Genomic DNA, 23,392 nt, shown 5'->3' with positions numbered 1-23,392 from the left:
AAAAAGTAGATGAGATGGGCCAACTTTCTTTCAATGTTTCATTTTCAGATTTTAAACACTTTTGGACATAAGAATGACGTTGCAGATGGCCTCTCCACATGTCCTAAGGTCGCTTCTTTGAAACCTATTTATCATGAGGAACTAGAATCTCTTAGTGAGATGCATTTTGAAGATCCGGATTTTGCTACAATCTAGGTTGATCTTCAAGGAGGACATTCAGGTCCACCTTATTCTATTAAGGATAATACACTATATCATCAGCAATCTATATGCATATCTCAGCCCTTACGACAAAAGACAAAAGGTGATAGAAGAAGCACATAATTCTCCCTATGCAGGTCATCGAGGGACTTTTGCAACTACTAATGCTCTCAAAAGGTTTTTCTTTTGGCCAACACTTCGGACGAACATTGAAAAATCGGTTCGTGAGTGTTTGGTATGCCAAAAAGTAAAATATGACATACACAAAGTTTATGGAAAGCTTCAGTCACTCCCTATGCCTGACATGCCATGGATTTTATTACATATCTTCCTAAATCAAAGAATGGAAATGATGCAATCTGGACTATTATAGACGGATTCAATAAGCAAGCACACTTCCTTCCAGTCAAGAAAACAATCAAAGCTGATCACATGGCTAGAATATTTCTAGCTCACATTTTTAATCATGGATTGTCGAGATCCTTGCATGACTAGTTTATTTTGGCAAGCATTATTTGATAATTTGGGAACTAAGCCTATTTTTTTGTTAGTTTATCATCTCAAACAGAAGGTCAAAGAAAAATTGCTAATGTCACTATTTTAGATCTTCTCAAGTGCTATGTTTCAAAAAGACAATCCGAATGGGAACATTACTTATCATTAGTTGAGTTTGCATATAATAATACCATATATTACTCAATTGGTAAATCTCCCTTCAAAATTATATATGGGAAGCCACTTTTACTTCCTATCTTGGTTACCAAAGAAAACATCTTTGCCACAGATGAGTTTGTCCGTGTTATTGACACTGCCAATCAACAAGTAAAACAAGCAATTCTTCACACTCAAGAGCAGCAGAAGAGAAAAGAAAACAAGCACAGAAGAAGTATCAACCTTGAAAAAGGACAGTATGTCCTACTTAAGTTTGAAAAAGCTAGATTGAAAAAGTGGGTCGAAAAAGGGGAAGTTGTTAAACTTTCCCATAGATTTTACGGCCCTTTCAAAGTTACAAACAAAGTCAACAAAGTAACTTTTAGATTGTATTTTCCTTCTCATTGGCACATCCATAATGCTTTTCATGTAAGTCTCCTCCGATTGTATGTTGGTTCTCCTCCCATGGCTCCAGTACAACAAGACCCTCCAGAAGTTGAAGAGATTGAGCAAATCCTTCAACCAGAACCGATAATACACCACTCAAAGAGACAACTAAAGTCCGGCAGTCTACATAGAAATTATTTAGTCAAGTTTAAAAATTAGACCCCTTTAGATGCAAAGTGGATGACTGAGTCAGATCTCAAAGATTACCCAGACATCTTGCACAATTGTGTTGACACTCTACAGTTAAGGTCAACTTTTAAGAATCAAGAGGGATGTAACAATGTCACTTTTTTTAAACAATTGATTTATATTTATATAATTAGTTGTGTGAACACCAAAATAGAACTAGTAGTTCTAGAGCCTTAGGTGTGCCTAAATGCGGGCTAGAGCACCTTAGGGAGACCGTAGCAAAAATATACCCTAAAGCCGCAGTGAGATTGGGAAATTGGGACTTCAAAAGGGGTAGACACTTGCCTCAAATCTTAAGGCTCAAAAAAATTACGAGCACAAGAATGACATGGGGTCCTTAGAACAATGATCCTAAGGCCTAGATTATTTTAAAACATGGCCTTAGGACAAAGCAGTTAAATTAGGTTTATTTATTTATGCCCAAGCCAAATGTCTAGACAAGTGTGAACATGTGATGCAAGAGCAATGCCGCTATGGTGGTGTGTTGGGGAGCATTTGATGTTTTCATAAGTAGCATTCATGTGTTCGATTGTGAGTGAGTTGCAGATTTTATTAATGGCCTAGAAACTTTTAATATTTGAAATTTGAATGGTTTTAAAGTTTTAAAGTGTGCCACTTGGCACACTTATCCATGAAAGAACGCTCTCTATCTCTCTCCCCCCCCCCCCCCCCCCCCCCCCCCCCCCCCAACACCCCCTCTTCCTGCTGGCTACATAAGAGCAACACCTCTCACTTGAAAGGTTACCAGTGCACCTACCCCCCCTAATGAGAGTGTGCTCTATGTGATGGAGCTCTCTATTAGAGCTTGAGAGCAGCCCCTCATGACAAATGTGGTAGCTCTGAGCTCCCATAGTCTAGAACAACAGCTCCCACAACCATAGCCACTTTCTCTAGAAGTTTGTCATGAAAAGTTACAGCACATGCTCTCTTTCTCGAGTGTAGTGGTTGTAAATTATCTATTTTCAGTCCCTAAATACCTTGATTAGTGTGAATTTAAGAAGAGCATTCTTAGAATCTCATCCTTCTCTACCTACCCTACGTACACACAAAGTTTGGTGAAATTCCATCGCAAAAAAAGCCTCCGTTTTGGCATTGGAATGTGCACAGGTAGTAATTGCAGTATGTGCAAAAAATTACAGCAAGCATATGCATGTGCATTTTGCATGTTTCTTCCTTGTGTTTTTTGCAAGAAAGACTAGGTATAAAGGTGACCAATTAGCGGAAGGTAGAATCTCTTCTTAGAGAGCTTCCAAGGAGGTTTGTGGAAGATAGACTCTCATTTTAGAGAGCTTCCAAGGTCTCACAGAAGAGGGAAAAAATCCTCTTATCAGTAAGAGAGTAGTCCTCTCACTCTCTCAGTCAGAAGCAGCAAAAGAACAAGGAAATAATAGACGACGCGCATTATCCCCATTCCTGTTCTTGCAAAGATTATCCCGTAGTAATAAAGATATTCTCTTTATGGGGGGAACCGGCTCATCTTCTGGTTTGTAATGATGTGTCAAGCTCTTATCTCTCATTTCAATTCTCTTGAGTATATGAACTGCACTTAAAAGTTAGTTTACACTTCCGTCTTTCTGACATCAGCTCCTATCGAGCATGTTGCATCTGCTTCTTCATCCAAGGACTGTTGGGATGGAGCTCTTGCATCCGTTGTAGAGAGGCAATGCCTCATTGAATCCGTTTCTCCTCCTCCTTGGCTGCAACCAAATGAGTTGCAGACTCTTGGAGGAAAAAATGACTAAGCTCAGCAAGTCTATTGGCCACTCTACTAGTTGGGGTGCCCTATGTGCTCAAACTCTCTGTCCAAAGCACCACCACTTGCTCTCTTTGAGCTCTATATCCAATAAAATCCTCTCAGGGATGCGGAGTATGGCACTCCCACTCCCCTACATGTCTACAAAGAAGTAAGAATCACAAGTGCATGATCTGAAAAGATGGTCCTTGCCAAAATGCCTACAGATCCTCCCTTGTCATAGATGTGGTCACTAGCATAGAATCCATATATCCGAGATAGATTCACACCCCTTACTCAATGGTCAGACTGAGAGAAAGAAAGATTGTTAGGTGGTCGCACAAAGCCTGAATAATGCTTCCAAACATCTGAAATCTACAAGGTCAATATGAGCACTCTCGGAGCTCCACAAAGGTCTATCAATTGAAAGTCATTGGCTGGTAATTTTTTATTTCAATGGTGTATTGTTGAAGATTTATTATGAGGTGCTATATAATCTTTGTAGTTTCCCTTCCCAGATGAATCAAACCCCGGGTTGTGCAGGTCATCAGATATTCCTATTGTGTTGTAAGGCCTGATTGTGAGGAGTTTATCCTCCCACTAGGAGAGAAAGTTTATATTATGCTCTAGTCATGTTACAAAATACATAAATACAATGTGCACCTGCTTTCTATAATTGATGAAGATGCAAGGATTTTTTCCAGGTACGATGAACCTTCTCTTTACAAGCGAGGTCTGGGCTGACACCATACACCAAGTTTTTCACATGCGCGCATGCACATGCTCCCATGATTTTGCTTGCTCTCTCCCTCTCTCTGCTCATGTGGCTTGATGAGCAAATTGTGTAATCAATTCTCAAGATATGCATGTTTGATTACGTGCATGCTTTGCCATTGTGTGTGTATTTGTAGGGTTGTAACATCTCGACCTGCATTGGTGGATTTTGAACGTTGGACAAATAGAATATCCATGTTTGTCTTTAAGTTGGAGTTATTTGTGCTCCAAAAGTTTGTGGCACAACAATACAGATACATAGCTATAGACATATCCCTTGATGACCAAATAATCCGCAAAATAATTTTTGTTCTTAACTTTACCATTACCCATTTATAAGGCCTAAGTAAAGATGGAACTCCTATAGAAACTATTGAATAGAGAGGCACAAGGATTTACACTAAAGTAAGAATTTTCCTATACGCCCATCTTTATATTTTTAGATGAACTCATTGTTAATTTCATCAGATTATTTTTATTCGAAGTTGACATTTTATATGCTACGGGCCTCTAAACAATGATTTATATTTTTATTCAATAGCATAATACTCGACGTAATTTTTATTGTCGATTTATACTCTTAACATCTATGCACGAGGATTTACACTGAAGTAAAAAACTTTCTATTCGATCATCTTCATGTTTTTAGATGAACTCATGGTTCATTTGATCACTTTTTTTTAATCAAAACTTGAAATTTTATATGCTACGGGCTTCTTTCTCTCATTGTTATTTGACTTTTTGTGAGCTAATTAGTAGGTACACTCCAAGGCAATCAGGATCACACAAATTGATTACATAAGCTAAAGAGTTAACAAAATTTGATATACCATATTATACAGGTGTAAGTCTTCTTCACTCAAACTTACTCAGATTTTGAATTCAAAATGGTAGCAAATATGCGTGCCCTATGCCTTGCCTAGTCCATCGGTCATATGTACTCAGACTTGTCGGTTTAGGGAGTGTACAAGTTTCATCATGGTGCCGACTCGTTGGTCTAGGTCACACCAATGCAAATTCGCAGTACAACTATAAATGCAAATCTATTGGTTTAGGCAGCATTATCATATATTTGCCAATTTAGGCAACACTATCATAAATATAAAATTTACCAGTTTATGTAGCATAAGTGCAGATTCATTGATTTAGGAAACACAAGTGTAGATTTTTTGGATGAGGCAGCATGCCCAATTAATGTTGATTTGCCGGTTGAGGTACCACTAATTACAAAATCATATTGCAATGTCTAGCCACCACTACTACTAGTTTGATTTTGTCAACTTGGATATGTGATGAAAATGATTTGGATAATTGATACAAAATTTTTATTGGTTTATGATGTCATGGAAACATTGTTATGGATTTGGATTTGGTATTGATGGATCTTGGATATTGCATGATAACTTTGACCAATGATATCTTGATATATCATGATATGACACATATTGCTTATTCTAGTAGTATGGGACACTAAAATATGCAGAATGGATGACTAAAGGCATTGTGATGGTGGGATTGTTATGGATTTGGATTTGGTATTGATGGATCTTGGGTATTGAACGGTGACTTTGACCAATGATATCTTGATATATTATGATATGACACCACTTGCTCATTCTAGTGGTATGTGACACTAGAAAATGTAGTAAATGGATGGCCAAAGGCCATAAGTGAATTATATTCTTTAAATTTTAAGTGATGTTTTTTCTATGTCACTTTAACCACTATTTTGGACAAGTTATGACTTTATGATAATAATATAGCATCTTGGGATTGTTTCTTTCTTAACAGAGAAGTATGTAATGGTATTCAATTATGGTGCATCAATAGCTATTTGTTGTAGGGATGAACATGGAAACTAGCTTAGACCATTGGATTATATAACAACGGATATTAGATACACTTTGATCTAGTTTATAGAAAGCTCTTTATGGGAAATCATTTTGAGCATTGACTTCTATCTATAAATAAATATGTCCAAGAGGGAAATGATCAATCTTGTGTGGTAAGAGATTGTATCCAATGCTCCTTGTCTCTCTTCTCCTCCAAAGATAAGTTCCCACACTCACACTTAAGGGCTCCGACCCTTTTCTTCCAATTTGTCCTTGTTTCCACAACAAATCCTAAAAAGGTTCGAACCCTCTTTTGCTCCAAGCTAAGGATTTCTTTCTACGAGCAAGGCTTCTAGCTCCTTGGGCCAAGACCCGACCCTCACAATTGCCAAAGCACCAAAGTTTTTTCAAAAGAGCAATTTAAAGAAGAACTTCAAGAGAGAGCTAAGAAAGGCTTGAAGAAGGCCCTTCAAGAATCTAACTTCAAAGGAAAATTCAAGGCTTCTTCAAGAACTCAAAGCAAAGGGAAATCACTCTCTTTCACACACACACAGACACACACACACACACTCTTTCTATGTCTCTAAAATAGAAATCTTAAAAATCTTGGCATCCAAGGAATAACATTTGAGATGTATGCTATCATTTTATTTTCCATGGATGATGTCATTATAGTGCTCTTCTAAAGGGGTAGACATTGACATTGGCACACCGCCAATCATTAAGACCCCTCTATTTCACTATGGGAGACAAAGTGGTTGAGATAACCCTTAAAAATCACAAACAAACACCTTATATGCATATTGCTACAGTAAACACATGCATGATAGTCCCAACTAGTAAGAAATTAGTGTTAAATTAGCATGTGCAGGTGAACATTTTGTGAAATCTAGCACTAAGTTATGGAAAAATTGGGATTAGTCTCAATCAATTTGGGGGAAAATCAACCATTATCTTTATTTAGTGCATCTAATCCTTCCACCTAAGCTCACTCAAATGACCGAAAAAAAGCCCACAGTTGCCATGCATGTCGAGCAAAGCGTATTTCTAGCATACCTTATCTAACAATCTCATCATGATTTGTTTTTCAAATCCAACATCTTGGATAATACCATAATGACGTGGAATCATAGTGATAGCCGTTTTTTGGCTCTCATAAAATAATTTTAAGAATCCACTTCACCCCACAAAAACACCCTAGCACAATGACTAGGCTCGCTTTTTCATTGTAAATAGTGTGCGTGTGTTTAAGGGTTTTATCACATTTTTTTATTAAATCATTAAGCGATTCATTAGGCTAGGAGACAAAAAAATAAATTTATAATATTACGGTCCTCTTTATATGTAAATATTTTCTATCAAATAAAGGACCTAAGTATAAAGGGTTTTTTTTTAAAAAAATTGTATTTATATAAATATATATTCCTAGGTGTGTGTTATCACGCCTAAGTATGCTAGCTTCCATCGTGTGTCATTTATTATAAATATTCTACTATCATTCTATCCCTTAAGCTCAACTTTCACAAGCCTTGAAAAACCTTTATGTGACTTCATTGTAAAAATTCACCAATAACCTTATCGGCTCCGTCATATTTTTTTCCATCCCTCCCAGTTAAATATTCACAAGTACATAGATTTTATCTTCAAATAAATTCCATGAATTACTCAAACGAGAGAATAACTGAGGGTCCCTTCCCTCATGATTTTCCTCCTTTTATTTTATATATTTTTTGCCACCATGCATCCCATGTGTCCATTTTTCATGACTAGCTAGCCTATCTTCTTACCCCACAAGTATATATTATATTTGATACTTATCCTATACCATACATGTGTGCAAGATCCTTGGCAAGATTAGGTCATGGTTGATGTATGGCGGGCTCATTTGGAAGACTACAAAGGAAAAAGAATCAAATAGTGGCCCACTTCAAGCTTTACTAGGTGCTGCACGGACAGCTTTTTGCTTGAATTTTGGCACCTTCTTATGATCCGAATTTGAGGATACTTCCAAAGACAAAACATAGCTCCTGAGCTGAAATATTTTCCATAATGTTTTCAAAATTTTTGAAGTCAAGAGCGATTTTACATGAAATTTATGACTGACTTCAAAACTACCACCTCATACACCCAAAAAATCTTCCTATTTCTCTCACCCTTCCGCACACCTACTCACTCTTACACACTCCTCCCTCTCCTTCCCACTCCCAAACCTGCATCTCCCATGTCCTAATTGACCCTCTTCACCATTTCCACTTCTCTCACACCTCCATAGCCTTCATCCTCCATTTCTACACCTCTAGGTGCTCCCCTTTCTCTCTACATATATGTCCATATTACCATACTGTCTTTAGCTTTGTAAAGAACTTCAAAAAGTCGGCAAAACTCCAAGTTTAACCTTTGCAAATGAAGGCTTTTATAATGAATTTTCCAAGGTTTGAGAATAACATATCTTCATCGACACGCGCTACTTTGCCATGCTGACCGCTTCTTCTACCGGTGCTCTAAAGAGGTGAATGTCAACTTCTCCAAGCTTCAACCTTGCTTTACAAGCTTATCCCTTCTCTAAATTTTCTCATCATATATCTCACCATTTGGTGAATGATTTTGTAAATATTTTGTGGTGATAATTACTAACTACTAACCACTAACCTTATTGTAAAATGCACCCTCTACTAGAGTAGGCACTCCCAAATTATTCACTCAATCCTCTCTCCTTTCATCCTCAATAATTCTCTTCCCTTGAGCTCACATCCATGTGACTCAAAGGACAAGAGAGACCCACCCTCATTTAAAAAAATAAAATATGCATAATCTTTGATTTCTTTAAATAAACTTGATTAGGTCTAATCCTAATGGAGGCTTCTAAAACCTATAAATAGAGCCCTTCTCTCCCTTGTAAACATCACATGATCACACCACACCACACCATTCTCAGCACATAACACACCACTCTTCAAGCCTAGTTGTATAGAGTGTGTGCATTGTGAGTGCTCTATTCCATCACTACACATAGGTGCATGGAGAAGCTTGAAGTTAGTTATCCCATCTAGAGGAGTGGAGTGATACTATAATCTGCAATCACACTTGTAGCCTACTCTTGTCCATAAATAAGATTCATAGTTTTGGGTGCAATTGTATGCTGCAACTACGACTCTTCTCTCCAAATTGACTTGATAAGTTGGCTCATCAGGTGGTTGAAGGTATATTGTCCTTGAAGTTTGTTGTGCCATTTCATGCTTGGTGGTTTGAGGGCTTGTTGAATTGTTTGCCTAAAAAGTCAATTGTAAGAGGGTGCTCGGTGAGAGGGCTCCCGTGACCCTAAGACAATTTGTCTATTGGCAACAAGGTCAAGTTTTGTGTTGTCTCTCTATTTCTCATCAAGCTTTGTTTGCATCTAGTCTTTAAGGCTAAGACTGAGTTGCTCAAGTTGATTTGTGCTCTTTACCTCTCTCTGGCGTGGTGAATGTTTGTGTTTGGTGTGTGTGGCTATCTTGCATTACCCTCTCTTTGTGCGTTTGAGTACAAGGAGATATCACGTGCGTCCTAGTTCGCATCTACAACTAGGTGGTGCCCCTTTTCTTGTTTGGTTTCTGGCTTTGGGTTGTTGTTCACTACAAGAGGTTGTGTGCTCTTGTGACGCTGTTAGCGACGGAAATACATTGGGTTTTTATAACCCCCGGCGTCGCTAAAACCGTCGCTACGAGCGTCGCTATAGGCGTCGCTATATGCGTCGCTATATAGCGACGCATATAGCGACGCCTATAGCGACGCTCTCACAGAAGACTATAGCGACGCTCATAGCGACGCTACAGAGCCATAAATAGCGACGCTTATAGCGACGCCCGAGATAATATTTTTTTGGTGGCAGGGCATTGAATGCCCTGCCACCCATCAACCATATTGTACTTGATTCACTTTTTAAAAAAAGTGCAAAGGTAGATAAGAGACCCAAAATAGTCACCCACAAGACGCATTGTTTGCAAAATTGACAATTGTACACATCATAGGCAAAATGAATTGATTGGCAAATGTAATAATGACAATTGTACAACATCATAGGCATAAAGAATTGATTGGCAAAAGGAACTGCGGTGACAAATGTAATAATATACATGGTTCAAAAAGACGTATAAAATCCGTCTCATGATACATAAGCTATGAGAAACCCTAAACTAATGCTATCTAGCTACGGCTAAACTGACGTCGTCTAGTCAGACGTCTCATCGCGTCCAAGCGGCGTATCTGTCGGATTCTGCAAAAAAAGACAATAAGACAGTTTTCAGTAAATATAAACATATAACGACATTTATAAAACAATACAAAAAATAAAAAAGAGTAAACCCTAATACTAACCATGCCGCCGCGAGAACTGAGAATGTCCATCAGGGCGTTTAAGCCCTTCCTGCCTGCGTACTCGCGCTCGTACGGTGTGGGATCACGTCCTGTCATCAACCACTGTCAAAACATACAAAGATTTCATTATGTTAGAACTAAAAAACTCATAAACCCTAAACTATCGAACATGCATAAAGAGCAATGTGAAAAGACTTACAAAATCGGCCTCAAATGATGCCCATCCACCGCTCCCCAAGTGGTGCGAGCTCCCTGCCTCTACTCGCGCTCTGGCTGCATCCTTTTGTTGCTTCCACTTGTCGGGATTCTCGCGCGCTGCTTTCTTCGCATTCTTCCAATCTTCTTTGGCCAGCCAATCTGGCCTATTCCACCCATTCTTGATTGCTTTTTGCACTTCGGAACGCTTGTGTTTGCAGTATTCGCGTATTCGAATCTTCATCAAGTCTTCATTGAAGCGCTGATCCCGTGTTGGAACGGGAAACTCATCATGAAGTATGCTGATGACTTTGTTTTTTAAATCACTTGGTACTTCACTCCATTTGTTTAGTATATAGTGTCTAAACAGCTGAGAGCAAAGACCACGCATGCGCGAGATCACCTTCTTGCCGTCATCATCCATGATGATGCCGCCAGAGATGTCGACGGAGTAAGGCAAGCCCTCTAGCCGGTGACGCGTGAACCTGGGTGTCCCGGCAGGGGTCTCTAGCGGCATGTCGATGGGGGTACGGACGTCAGGTGTCTCCACCGGCGTCTGGGCCCCGAAGCGAGGAGTGTCGAGTGGGGTGGCTCCTGGCGGAGTAGGTAGAGGTGTGTAGCTTCTAGGAACAGTCAGTCAGGCGATGCTGTGGCTGGTGTGGGGGCGGGCAAAGAAGGGGAGGGTAAAGAGCCTCGTCGAACACGAGGCGGTGTGGAGGCATCGGTGGCGGAATCCCCACAACAACCGCCACCGCCACCACTAGAGCGCCGGTGTCTAGACGAGTGTGACGCTCGTCTCGTCGACGCCGAAGCTTCGGAGCGCGCCGAATGCTCCGAAAGAGAGGGAGATGCGGATGGTGTAGGAACGCGCGATGATGCGCCAGAGCGATGACGCTCCACGTACCACTGTCTCTGCTGCGGTGACAAAGAAGAAAGAAACTCCTCATCATCCATACCTGCATTAAACACACGAATATTTAAACTTAATATTGAATGAATAGAGTAGACAATGACGCAAAGACCATTAAATACAATGACGTAATGACGCATATAAATACAATGACGCAATGAATCGAGTGATAGAAGAGGCAAGTCGAAAACTCAGAATTTTCAATCAAAAGATGTGAGCGCGAGTAGAAAAGAGCGTTATACACCATGGAAGGTACTTAGAGAGCCATAGCTTTTACAACACGGAGCAAAATTGTTCAAATACAATATTTGTGGCTTTAAGAGATCTCTCTCTCATCCTCGCATAACTCAGCATAACTTCCTATATCTATATAGAGCTCTCCGTTTAAACACATATCCTCTGTTTCATTTTGTAGCTCCTCTGCATGCACCCCATATAGAGTAGTAGCATCTTGATGCTCGTCTGGCACCACCGCAGCGGCTTCTGATTGAGCATCTTCTCTGATCTCCTCCATTGATGTCGTTGTGATTGGCACATGGTAGCCTTCATACGTCCTTGCACTACGAGGGGCTACCTCTATGACGTACCACCAGTTTGATGTAGACTTTGTAGGATGAAATACTACCTGCCAGAGCCACATAACTTACATGAGAGCTTTCAAGCACATAACTTGTAAAAGGGGGATGTTAACTATTTATATACTTACTTGTTCACAATGCTCGGGTAGTACGAAAGTGTCTCTTAGGTCAGTCCATTTCTTAGTAGAATCCACCTCAAGAAAACCAGACTCTCCTCTACGCACAGTAGCGTTGCGACCCTCCATGATTATCTTGAACCATTGCACGTCGAACAAGTCGACAAAAAATCCTCTGTAATCGATCCTCAAAATCTCTTGCAGCGTGCCGAAGTAAGTGAGTTCCGCCACCACAGGATCTGCATCAGAGGAACGTCGTCGACTAGACTGTTCAAATTTTGCCATGATTCCACAATCTTGAGTAAAACGCTTTTTGTCGATTCGTTCCACCCTAAAATGTCGACCTTTACACCATGCTGCTGTGTATGACTTATACTACAACGAACAAAGATTATGAGTGGCCGTTCAAACGTTTATAAATAAAGTCACTTGCTAGTCGTACATTGCAAACTTACCTTGGTAGCGCAACCCCGAGAGTACTCCCACTCTTCTTCAGTCACTTCGTCACCGCATTGTTGTGCGCTTTTCAATTGGTTGTGCAACCATCTTAAGCTCATGAAGGTTGGTACGCTCTCCAGAACCGCTGGATAGTGCATCAGTGGTCGTCTTCCCCGTCTCCACTCGATTCGTGCCCTTTGTCGCTCTTGCTTTGCATCCTCATATTGTGAAATCCACTTTTGCATCACTGGATTGTGAAGCATGCAAAATCGGTTGATTTTAGCCTCTAGATCTTCCGTCATCTTCTTCTCAACACCGAGATTGCACATGACAATCCCAGATATGCGCTCATCATCTATGGTTCGCCATAGCGTGTCCCGGGATTTATCAAATCCGTCTAGCCACTCTCCAATGTACACTAGGGACTCTGATACCAACCAACCTTCTGCCATGCTACCCTCCGGACGTGCCTTTTGACGCACATATCCCTTAAGCGTTTTCATGAAACGCTCTAAGAAGAACATCCATCTGGAATGAACTGTGCCAGCTATTTCCACCTCATCAACTATGTGAACAAGAAGATGCACCTGAATGGTTAGCATTGTAGTAGGAAAATGTTTCTCAAACATGCACACAAGCTCCGCAGCATTTAGTTTGGCGAATGGTATGGGGTCTACGTCGATCTCCTTTTGTGAGATCCATTGCACCAGCTTTGCAAGTTTGTAGATTGTGTTACGGATGTCGAGAGACAAACATCCCTCAATGGCAACCGGTAAGATAAACTGTAAAGTATGTGTAGCAATGATATTAAAATCCACATTTTATGCAATGATATTAAAGTCCACTATGAACGTACCTGACACATTTTATGCCAATCGTGTGACTTCAAACCGGTAAGCTTTCCTTCTTTAGTAAAACACGTTCGGAGCGAGTGCATTACGCCAGTGGGGGTCCGCAAAGATCGAATGGCCTCTTTTACTTTGCGTTCTTGGGCTCCTGTGAAAATCCATGGTGCTTTAGGGAGTTTTATCGATCCATCAGACGCTGTTTGCGGCCAATATTGCTCCATACGATCCACATTTCTAAGGTCAACTCTGGCTCCCAAAGTATCTTTCTTGCTGGTCAAATGGTCCCATAGTAGATTACCCACATTCTTGAATATGTGCATTGGATCGAGCAAGTGATTGATCACGAGTCGGGGCCAGTATGGTAACTCGTACCATAGAGATAGTCTCTTCATCCCTGGAGGCAATCCATCATCGCACATCTCCTTCTGCTCTAACCATGCTTGTGCAGACATCCTTGGTGGCTCTCTTCCCAAAAAGACGTCGCGTAACACATGATTCTCTGGAAGATACGCTTGATGACCTTCGTAGATTTGCTTCTTCAGTGAGGGTGCCCTACGTGCATTCAGTCTAGGTCCACATGTGACACATGCTCTGTATCCGCTTGTTTGAAGCCCTGCATGTATACACATGATAATAGATCAACTATGGGAAAAAACAAGATTTACAGTGTCTGAGTGAGGAGTGTCAATAGATCACCTGAGCATTCTGTTAGCCCGGGATAGTCATGCATGGTCCACATTAGAATACCTCTGATCAAAGCATTGCGTCATCCTGTGTGTCGGCTCATATCCACCACCTCTATGCCAATCCACAATTGTTGTAGCTCTTCCAATAGTGGACGAAGATACACATCCATATTCCCCACTTTATATCACCCTGGCACAATCAAGCTTAGCCATAGGTGCCCCTTCTTCGTAGTCAGCCACGGGGGAATGTTGTAGTTGACGATGACAACGGGCCATACACTGTAAGATGTTGATCTTTGACCAAATGGATTTACGCCATCCATAGCCAGGCCTAAGCGCAAATTTCGAGCTTCCCTGGCAAAATCCGACCATGTTCCATCTATATGTTTCCAGGCTGCGCAATCTGCAGGAATTCGTAGCACACCATCCGAAGATTTATTCTCCTCATGCCATGATGCTAGGGCGGCCATGGACTTACATTCGAAGAAATGCTTGATGCGAGGAAGCAAAGGAAAATGTCGCAAAACCTTTTGTGGAATTTTTGTCCCGTGGAGATCTACTCGATATCTTTCGGAATCACATTTCGGACACTTCTCCATGTCTGTGTATTCCCCTCTGAAAAGAATGCAGTCATTAGGACAAGCGTGGATAGAATTGTAATCCATCCCCAAGTTTCGCAAAATCTTTCTTGCTTCATCTCGGGAATCTGGCATCACATTGTCAGCTGGTAGTATGTGCTCTTTCAGCAATCTACACAACATAAAAATATGATACAGTCGTGTAAAAATCTATCAGATCATTATACATTTAGAGTTCTATTAAAGTAAACTAATTGTAATAGATCACCTGAAAAGCGCTGTGACGCTAGTGTCACTCCATCCAAACTTTGCCTGCATGTTGAGAAGAACCAAGAGTGCTTTCAATCTAGACATACGTGCTCCATTATACAATGACGTATCGGCTTCACTTTTCATATCATCATAGATAAGCCTTTCTGAATCCATGATCGTCTCGATCATTTCATCAATCTCGGGCTCAGACATTGCCTCGTTGGGAATGTGCTCTGCATGATCATCCCCCGAGCTGTCAGAGGCTACATCTTGTGGCCTCACATATGCTGCTTGACCAAAGCGCCTGCGAACACGTCTATTGGGTTGCAAGATTGCTGCTTGTTGGCCAGCGTCAGAGTCCGACGAGTTATAATTGGCAACAACTCGATCTATAATAGATGGATCGAACTCGCCAAATTCGCGAACGTGCTGCAAAGAAACACGTCTTGTCCGTCGCACAGCATGCTTGCATTGATTACAAGGACATAAAACCCTCGTTGAGAGATAGGTGTTTCGATTGGACGGTCCCACATCCTCGTCGCTACTCATAATGAGGATAAAAAACTTATAACCTGGACAACAAATTTAATATTCTATTGGCATTCTTCGTCTTATCTCTCTCTCTCTCTCTCTCTCTCTCTCTCTCTCTCTCTCTCTCTCTCTCTCTCTCTCTCTCTCTCTCTCTCTCTCTCTCTCTCTCTCTCTCTCTCTCTCTTTATCTCACATTCTCTAGTCATGTCCAATCCCCGCACACCTCGGTCTAGAGGTGCACGGAGATCAGAACCACCGGGTTATAATCTCTTCTTTATTGGTCAATACCTATATTTGTGGGTACAAGAAATCTACACACCCACGTCTACATGATACTGCATGTAGTGGACAAAATCCCTTTGCCTCTTCTCTAGCTGTAGCACTTCACTTCATCTTAACATCTTTTCACAGTAGATCTTTTCACTGTTCGTCTAACTCTAAACCCTAAACCGTAAGTAATTCTTGCGTGGACTCGATCTAACGTAAATAAGCGTAAATCTAAATAAACGTAAATCTAACTAAAAATAAAGCTAAATCTAATTTAACGTAAGTCTAATGACTAGAGGTTGTCTAGATGGTCATTGTGTCGGGGATGTAGTGACTCTTGCCGCCCTGAAGATCCACCTTCTTCCCTATCTTCTGAAGACATTTCACTAGTACTTTTGGATCGACGGAGCCCACCATGAGTGAAGACAGCAATACCCTATATTCCATTGAGGGCTTTCTTCACCCGCTTCATGCAGGCATCGCAGTCTATGGAGACCTAAATCTAATCTAATATAACGTAAATCTAAATCTAGCTTAAATAAACGTAAATCTAGTTAAAAATAAACCTAAATCTAATTTAATGTAAGTCTACATATAACCTAATCTTTAACGTCTTTTAAGATAGTTTCCTACGACGTTATAACTCTCTTCTTCTTGTGTGTGTACGCGTGTGTGGATGTGTGTGCCAATAAAAAGAGATAAATGGTATAACCTTTCTATCACCCATGCCAAGTATGATAGATTGATTATGCCATTTCCCTCTTGAATAATAGGTCTTCAGTTCAACTCCTCGTCGGTTAGATCTTTAGGTCTTTTAATTTTAATTAGTTTCCTACGACGTTAAATTAGTTTATCTCTCTTTCTCTTTCAATGTGTGTGCGTTTTTTTGGATCGTATGCATGTTTTCTCTCTCTTTTCCTCTCTCAATGTGTGCGTTTTTTGTTTATGCATGTTCTCTCTCTCTTTTCCTCTCTCAATGCGTGCGTTTTTTGTTTATGCATGCTCTCTCTCTCTTTTTCTCTCTCAATGTGTGTGTTCATTCTTTGTTTATGTATGTGTGTGTGCGTTTTTGTTTTTGTTTGTACTCTCTCTCTCTCTCTCTCTCTCTCTCTCTCACACACACACACAAAACACTGTGTGTGTGTGTGTATGTGTGTGTGTGAGAGAGAAAGAGAGGGAGAGAGAAAGAGGGGAAGGGAACATGAGAATGAGGAGAGGGAAGGAGCATACCTGGCTCTCCTTCCTCTCCTCGTGTGTGTGTGTGTGTGTGGAGAATAAAAAGAGAGAGAGAGAGAGAGAGAGAGAGAGAGAGAGAGAGTGAGGGAGAGCGTTACCTGCTCCTTGCTTGAGGGCGCCGAAAAACTCAGCTCTGAGATCTGAGTTTTTGGGCACGCTCGGTTATTTTTTTTACCCCAGCCGGCGTCGCTATGAGCGTCGCTATAAGTGTCGCTATGAGCGTCGCAAATTTACAAATAAATTTGCGACGCTCATAGCGACGCCGGGAAATTTTTTTATGAGCGTCGCTGTGTGAGCGTCGCTAATATGAAGAGCCTCTTGTAGTGGTTGTCTCTGATTGTGCTTGACCCAGCCCCAATTGAGCAGCACGGGAGCCTCGAAGGGTGTTTAGAGGCCGCTCTTCTTGTTGCCCACCCTGGAATGCCTCAAATTGGTGCCTCCACTGAGGAAGGAGCGGTTGTGTTAGCATACATAAGGTAAGTCTTCAAAAACTAGTTGTGTTTATATGAACAAATCCACCACCTCCTAATCCTGCTCATGCAATTCAATTTCATCAGTTTCATTGGGTGCAAAGGATTAGGATAAATGTTCGCATTCATAGAAAAATCTTTTTTCAACAACGTATTGTATTCCTCTTTGGTGCTGAAGCATTAAGAGATATTCTACAATCTCCAAATCCTATTATACTCCCACTTGTAGACTATAATGTCTCTTTTGATGTACATGTGTTTATCTTGTTTTAGCTAGGTTAATGAATCAAGAGGACTTTTATCGTACATTCATTCCTTTGGCTAGACAAGACGTGCATGTAATAGTTGGCACAAAGTTACAATTTCAACGTGTTTTCTGTCGTATGTTTGAACCTAGGCAAGTAGCGGCTATCAATGCCTCAATCAATCCGTTCATTTTTCCATTGATTCGCTACGATCTAAGCTTTGACGTTTATATTTTCATTCTACTTTGAAATTTGATTTTGCAACACAAAAAATAAAAAAAGAAAAAGAAATTTTTGAGTAAAACCAACAACATGGATACAACTAGGCAAATGAGTGGCTACCCCTTGTTCTTTGGAGATCCTGGGGAGGATGCAGAATTATTCTTAGCAAATTTCAAAATGTCTTGCCATATCAAGAGGATAGTAACTGATCAGGAACGTGTAGAAATGTTTGAGGTAGTCCTTAGGAAAGATGCTAGCACCTGGTTTGACTCTTTGCCTGAGGAAGTTAAGGATAATTACACAGAAGTTTTGAATCGTTTCAAGAAATACTTCTTGGATCCCCAAAACACTCAAAAACTATGGCAAGACATTGTTTCTCATAAGCAAAAAGACTTAGATGACTACTACTTGTACAAGCAAGAGTTTCTACGTCTTTGGGCTCTATGGATACGAAATGTTGCTAACCCTGGTGATGGTGCAAAATTTCTAAAGAAGGAGAGGTTCATAGCCGGAATCTTTCCTGACCTTAAGGTAAAAGTTGAGGCGGGTACACCTGCTACCTTTCATGCAGCTGAAACTAGGGCTGCTGAGAAATATAGGAAACTCAAGTGCTTAAGGGGGGAGGTTCCAATAGAAGGTCTTAGACCCAAAGGTAAGTCACAAGCATCAACATCTAAGGAGCTTCCTGAGGTAACGGCGAAAGTGATTGAGAATTTAAATGAATCTATAAGCAGCCTATCGATTCACCTTGCACAAGCTGTAGGTCCAAAGGGACAAGCAAAGAAGTCTGAAGGGCGATATCCACGACCTAGGAGAGTCTTGCAATGTTGGAATTGTGGTGAGTCTGGACATGGGATGTATAATTGTCCTTGGCCCCGTGGGGAGCTAGGGAGATCTAACTTGAATTACCCAGTGATGAATGCAGGTGAAGGAACTAGTCAGCAACAACCACGACTTCTACAAAGGCCAAATGGAGCAAGACCACCTCCACAAGGGGTAGAAGGAGTTCCAACTTTGCCAGATCCAAATGTGCATGTGGTAGAGGTGACAAACTCAAATGAGGTTGACATGGAAGCAAATGGCATTAAGCGTGGCCGAGGAAAAGGTAAGGAGAAAGAAGGGGTTACATCACAAAGTGACCATGGAAGAGAAAAGAAGGCAAAGGAGACCAAGGAAGCTAAGAGGACTCGACGTCGTATCAACCTCCAAGACTTCCCTCTTGGACATGGTATGGCTCCATACAACCTATTGGAAGACATGAGAGGTAAGGGTCCTGATATCTCATGGCCTCAGTTTCTTACATTATGCCCACAAGTTATGAGGGATTTAACAAAGGCAGTTAGCACTAAGAGAAAGATAAAAGAGAGTGTTTCTGTTGTAAAAATTGCACATGATGAAATGAATGAGGATATTACACCTGTGCTATATTGTTACATCAAAGGAAGATTGGTTAGGAAAGGTCTAGTGGATGGGGGTGCACAAATTTGCATCATGACAGAGGGACTCTTGCAAAGACTAGGCATGCACATCCATGAGACACCTGAAATAAAAGTAAAAATGGCAAACAATAGGAAAGCTAGGTGTGTAGGCATTTGTAAAAATGTTTTTGTAGAGGCCTTTGGCATTAAGAAGGCGGTGGATTTTTATGTTATGTCGACCAAGGGAAGTGGTTATCCATTTATCCTAGAAAGACCATGGATAATGAAAATGCGAGCTTTGCAGGATTGGGAGAGTGGAAAATTAATTTGCAGGAATGAAAATCATAAGAAGGTTGTCTTTGACATGAAGGAGCAACGCCAAGAAGAGCTCCATGAAGAATTATCTCAAAGTGAGACGGAGGAAGGCTGGACCGATAGCACTTCAGAAGGAGAAAGTAGCAACAGCATTACTGAAGAGGAGTCTTCAATCGAAGTCATGGGGGTAAGGTTTAAGCCAACAACCCAAGAGACCTCTTGTCAAGGTTTGGAGGAGGTAGGTTCCCAAGAGAACCAAAAGGTGCAAGATGAAGGAATGTTAGAAGGTATGTTGTCTACAACACTTACAAAGGAAGAAAGAGAGGAGTTCAAATGTGTGCTAAGGAAATTTCCTAGGCTTTTTGCTAAAGACTACACCGATGTGCGTGGAGTAGATTCTGTTCAACACAAAATTGAGTTGAAGCCTGAGGCCATACCTAAAGTTCAGAAGCTACGAAGGCTAGGAGTCATCAAGGAGCAGGCTTTACTCAAGGAGGTAAGAAAGCTTTTAGCAGCAGGTTTCATTTATCCAGTGGAGAATTCAGAGTGGGTCTCTCCCATTGTTGTCACTCCTAAGAAAAACGGCAAGTGGAGGGTGTGTATGGATTACCGTCCACTCAATGCAATCCCTTGCTCCAAAAAACTCCTGACATAATTTGCCCATTCCCTAGCCTGCTAGAGCATTCATGCTCAGGAGCAGCAACACTAGTAGATGCTCATTCCACCTGGATTCCACACAAAAACACTTGGTATTCTTGCATCAAAAGATTAATCAAGGTTCCACCTGGTTCCCAAGGAAAACCTGTAGAGATGCCATATATAACCTTTGCATCAAGAAAACCATCAATTACTTTGGGATAGACCTGCATGTGCAAATTTATCTCCTTCTCCATAGCTGAGAGGTGTCCACTGATCATTTGTGTCATCAATTCCTTCTTCTTTGACAATTCAACCTTGGTTTGCATCAGCCCTTCAATCACTTCATAAGGCCCTTCACTTTCATCTTCAGCCTCATTTGCAAATGCGACTAAACCAGACTCCTGGATTCCTTTGTCCATCAAAAGAAACGAAACATCAGCATCCTCATCACTGCTCGTAGTGCTATCATTGTCCTCATTAGTCACTCACTGTGGAATAGTCTTTATCACTAGACTCATCTTCATCTTCATAAAGTTTCTCCAATCGTTTCCTCGTGTCCATATTGTATAGCTTCTTGGCACCTGTCTTTCCATAGAGGCTAATAGTACCACGTCGCCAATCTTGAACAGCTCCCACTGCACGTAACCATGGTCTACCCAATATAATAGGATATGCTACCAACCCCGCTGGCATCACATGAAAATCAACCACTGTCTTTGCATTATACGCCTCCACTTCTAAGCTCTTTACAACACCCAAACATTTTACTTTTTGATGGTTTGCCAATCTGATCTGGAAGCCTGACACCCTTGTCACTGTAAGACCCATCTTCTCAACGCATGAGTGTGTTATAACACATATTTGGGCTCCACCATCCACATAACCTTGTCCCAAATTTTTTCTTTTGTGCCACACATCTACTATTGGACAAATGTCTGGTAGCTCATCCATCGCCAACACCTTCACTGAACCTCTCTCTGGTTCTTTCTCCATTGGGTTAACCATCCTCTTCCACTGTCTCTTTAGCTTAGGCACCATCTCTATAAGCTGCCCAAAAGTAACATCTGCCTTCCTGCTTGTCAAATCCTCCTTCAAGTCATAGCTTAATTGCCCATCCCCTAGTGGAAAATCTGAAACATGAAACTTGCGACGAGCCCTCCTTTTTCTCTTGGCCTTGTCATCTTCACCTTCATTCTCAGACCAATGGACTGCCAGACCCGGTTCATCTGCCCAACCTCCCTTTTATAGGCTTCTAGCCTGCTTGAACCCGTTCCCACTGGCAGCCGGAGTCCGTGACCCCATTGATTTGGCCCTTGGCCTGACATTCCTCCCTCCTTGGAGAAGCGTTTTCGTCCTCGAAAACAAAAGTGGGGAATTTCTTCTTAAGAACACTAATGTTTTCCCAAGTGACACCTTCCTCAGGTCGATCTTTCCACTTGACTAAAGCTTGACTACGTACATGCTGACGAGTACGTAGTTCATGAAAATCTAAAATGCGTTCAAGTTCATGCGGTTGAATGGGAGGTTAAATGAAATCAACCAATATCTGTTGGCCGATAACATTGCCATCCCCGTGCAAGTGTTTACGTAAACGAATTACATGAAATACCGGATGGACACGAGAGTGCGTAGGTAACTCATGTTTGTAGGCCCTATCACCAACTTGCTTGAGTATCTTGAATGCCCCACAATAACGTGGAGATAATTTGGGTGTAGGTCCAGTCTTTAGACTTTCTGAATGCTCTGGCATACGCAAAAATACCTCTTCCCCTTCCGCGAAGGTAACTTGCCGACGTTTCTCATCAACATACTTCTTATACCAATCCTGTGCTTGTCGAACATTTTGACGAGCAAGTCTCAGCATTTCCATATGATCTTGGAGAAACTCCTTGACCTGTTGGAGCTTCTCAGTTGCCAATCCCACCGTCACTGGTGATCTAGGTTGAAAACCATACCTGAGCATGAATGGACTAAAACCAAGTGTAACATTCTTAGCACTATTATATGCAAACTCAAGAATAGGAAGATAATCTTCCCAATCTGATTGCTTCTTGCTAACGTATGCTCATAGCATATCCTCTAGCACTTGGTTGACTCGTTCTATCTGACCATTTGTTTCAGGGTGATCAGCCGTACTTAAATTAAGTTGTGTACCCAATCGTTTAAAAACAACCCTCCAAAAATGACTGTTAAACTTGGGATCACGATCACTCACAATGTTACTTGGAAATCCATACAACCTGTAAATATTGTCCACAAATAACTTAGCTAATTTTGGAGTCTTAATGGTTGACGTGGTTGGAATAAACCGACAAAATTTAGTCAACCGGTCTACGACCACCCATAACGAGTCATGTCCTTGAATAGTGGTTGGTAAACCCACAATAAAATCCATGGAGATACTTTCCCATTTACCGTTGGGAATCTCTAAAGGATGTAAGAGTCCTCTTGATTTCAGGCGCTCTGCTTTATTAACTTGACATTTTTGGCAATGCAAGACATAGTCTTGAACATACCCATGAAAACCTGGCCAGTAAAACTGTCGTCTTACGAGTGCATAAGTTTTCTTAATTCTTGGGTGCCCTGCACTTGGACTATCGTGACATTCATAAAGAATTTGGCGCCGAATGGCCGCGTCCGTCGGTACACACACTCTCCCCTTGTGGAGTAGGTACCCATCATCTATGGAAAAATTCTTCCATCTCTGCAGTTCATCACTCGAAAGAGGAGAACTGGGTGTGGAGGAAACAAAACCACTACCAACATTGGAGTGAGAAGGATCCCTCTTTCTAACATAGCTCCACACCTTGGAGTATGCAGTATCATGCTCGCACTTACCTTTGAGAGATTCCAAAAACTCACTCCACAATTCCGTGAAATGGAGAGAGTTGATCTCTGGCATTTGGATGAGAGCATGCATTTTACCGCCCTTTGGGATATCGTAGCTTGGCATCATACTCCTGAAGAATCTCAGCCCACCTGGCCTTGCGACCCTTCAAATCACTTTGTTGTGTAAACCACTTGATGCTTTCATGGTCAAACACAATCTCGAACTGTGCACCATACAAATAATGTTGCCATGTCTTTAAAGCAGACACTATTGCATAGAGCTCTCGTTCGTAAGCAGAGTAATTCTGTTGTGCTGAATCCAGCCGATTGCTTTCAAATGCAGTTGGCATTCCCTCCTGTAGAAGGACTGTTCCAATCGCACGATTACTAGCATCCATTTCCAAAACGAATGGCTTTAAGGGATCCGCAATAGCCAAAAC

This window comes from Adiantum capillus-veneris, chromosome 24, assembly GCF_014529385.1.
Source record: "Adiantum capillus-veneris isolate H3 chromosome 24, ASM1452938v2, whole genome shotgun sequence".
Taxonomy (NCBI): Eukaryota; Viridiplantae; Streptophyta; class Polypodiopsida; order Polypodiales; family Pteridaceae; genus Adiantum; species Adiantum capillus-veneris.
This window is presented reverse-complemented; position numbering follows the sequence as displayed.